General features: G+C 45.7%; 1 non-coding gene across 1 annotated transcript; it reads right to left on the bottom strand.

Annotated features, from left to right (window-relative positions):
- Window positions 1-926: 926 nt before the first annotated feature.
- LOC130268121 (U5 spliceosomal RNA) lies at window positions 927-1,041 on the bottom strand. The gene has a single exon (XR_008843485.1). It is a non-coding gene; the product is annotated as a U5 spliceosomal RNA (small nuclear RNA).
- Window positions 1,042-2,800: the final 1,759 nt, after the last annotated feature.

The following is a 2,800-nucleotide window of genomic DNA, read 5'->3' as shown; positions in this document are numbered from 1 at the left end:
CACTCTTCAGAGAGCATGGCTTCTGACTTCTGGCAGTAGACTTTTGCTTCTAAAGCCATCTCACAAGTCTGGACTAGGGCTATCACAGAACACTGGTCAGCACAGGATACTGTCATATCATCTATGTACAGCGAATACTTGGCCCCTTTATGGTCTAGTTCTGGTGCAGTGATGTCTCTGACCTCTGGATTTTGCCACATAGAAGAAGAGGTGAAAGAGGATAGCACACTTGCTGGTCCCTTTGCAGCAACCAATGCATAAGTTCTCAATCTATTTGGACAGTCCTGTGTGCAATCTGGCCACCTAGGTTGCATAAGTCTTTCTGGGACTTGGAATTCTGTCCTGTCATATGAGAAATGCTGCAGGCGATCTCTGTACAGTCCTTGAGCCCATGCCCCATGCCATTTTCTACAGGTCTTTGGCATGTCGGGATAGGAAATTGGCAAGAGGAGGATGACAGTGGCAGGTGTTGAACTCCATCTTGGGCTGAAGAGTCCTTGTTCAAGTGCACAATAACTGACCACTTGCCAGTCCAGAAACCAATTCTGTCCATGATGTGGGTAGGATCCCCCACCCCCATACAAAGGAAGCAGAACCTTGTCCAAGTTGCTTGTTGGCCTCCTGCCTGGAGGACTTGGGGAGGGCCTCTATGGAGGCCTATTGTTTTGAGGCTAAAGCAAGTCTTGGGTGGGTCTCCTTTGGCTCCAAAGTGAGTTTGCTCAGGGTCATGGTGGTCATCCTGTGGAGAATTCTCAGTTGCTCTGGCAAGTGGGCAAACTTATGCAAATACATCCCAGTCTTCCCCAGCAGAAGTCCTCGAGCCAAATATCCAAAGTGGAGGCATCTTTAGTATATACTTATGTTGAAGTAAATTTCCCCTTCCAAGTAATTCTGTCTTCAGATTTATCATTTCTGAAAAGAAATCAGTGCAACAACATGCTGGATCACATAAAAATTACAAAAAAAACTCAGGTTTTTCCTCTCTGCGGAAATCTTTAGTAAAAGGAGAAATATTTATATGTTCTGAGAGAATGGAGCTGGAAGGAGTTAGCGCTGTATTCTGTATAGTAGTGTTGGTGCATTACTGCACCCTGGGCTCCTTTTGAAGTAAATAGTACCCTAGACTACAGAAATGCAATGCCACCAGTGCACAGTAAACTGAGCCAACTACTTCTGGCTCTGTTCTCAGGGCTGTGCACTCTGCCAATCGTCTATTGATGGCTTATCATTTATTTATTTTTAACCACTTAAGGACCAAGGTCGTACAGGTATGCCCTGACGTCCTGGTACTTAAGGACCAAGGGCGGACCTGTATGCCCGTGGGAATTCCGGTCCCTGCCGCTCGCCAGGCGGGGACCAGACCCGGATGTCTGATGAAATCATTCAGCACGCACCCCGTGCAAACCGCTGGGGGGGGATCCTGAGAAACCCCCCCCCCCCAATGTCGGCGATTGCTGCAAATCGACGGTCAATGCAGACCGGCGATTTGCTGCGATTCCGGGTCAATCAGGTCTCGGGTGACCTGGGAAAAAAAGGGTCTGAGACAGCCCCATTCACCCTTATCCAGCAGGAGTGAGGTGTGCCTCCAGCTGTTGGAAAACTGCAACTCTCAGCAGGCCCTTCTGCTATCAATGCATGCTAAGAGTTGCAGTTTTTTCAGCAACAGCTGAAGGCACACTGCTTGTGAAACAGAGTTTGTGTCCTAACTCAGTGTTTCCCAACCATTGTAGTTTTGCAATAGCTGAAGGCACACTGGTTGCAAAACATTGAGTTAAGTAACAAACTCTCAGTGTTTCACAACCAATGTGCCTCCAGCTGTTGCATAACTACAACTCCCAGCATGGATGGTCTGTCAGTGCATGCTGGGAGTTGTAGTTTTGCAACAGTTGAAGGTTTGCCACCCCCCACCCCCCCCATGTGAATATACACAGGCGAGTTTTCTGCAGCAAGTTTGAGATGCGTCAAATTTTCCGCCGAAGCTCAAACTCCCAGCGAGAAACTCACTGTAAACCCCCATCCATGTGAATGTACCCTAAAATCACTACATTACACAACACAAAATAAAAAAACGAAAACACTACATATACACATTCTTACACACTACATATACACACCCAAAACAAATAAAAAAACGTGTTGTACGGCACTGTTTGCAAAACGGAGCCTCCAGCTGTTGAAAAACAACAGCTCCCAGTATTGCCGGACAGCCACTGACTGTCAAGGCAAGCTGAGAGTTTTGCAACAGCTGGAGACACCCTGTTTGGCAAACACTGCCGTAGGGTACTTTGGTGGTGGATGCAAATCCCCAATTTAGGATTGTGCATGGCGCTCTCCCACTTTGGAGCCCTGTCGTATTTCAAGGCAACAGTTTAGTGCCACATATGGGGTATTTCCGTACTCGAAATAAATTTTGGAGGGCTTTTTCTCCTTTTACCCCTCATAAAAAGGTAAAGTTTGGGTCTACACCAGCCTGTTAGTTAAAAAAAAAAAATTTAAGAAGCAGTAAAAGGAAAAAAAAAGACCCCCAAAATTTGTAACACAATTTCTCCTGAGTATGGAAATACCCCATATGTGTACACAAAGTGCTCATGTGACCCCATTTTGGAAACTACACCCCTCACGGAATGTAACAAGGTGTATAGTGAGCTTTATCACCCCACAGGTGTTTGACAAATTTTTGTTAAAGTTGTATGTGAAAATTAAATGAGATTTTTTTCACAAAAATGCTGGTGTTACCCTACATTTTTCATTTTCACAAGGGATAATAGGAAAAGAGTCCCCCAAAATTTGTAGCCCCATT

This window comes from Hyla sarda, chromosome 4, assembly GCF_029499605.1.
Source record: "Hyla sarda isolate aHylSar1 chromosome 4, aHylSar1.hap1, whole genome shotgun sequence".
In the NCBI taxonomy this organism is placed as follows: Eukaryota; Metazoa; Chordata; class Amphibia; order Anura; family Hylidae; genus Hyla; species Hyla sarda.
This window is presented reverse-complemented; position numbering and strand designations above follow the sequence as displayed.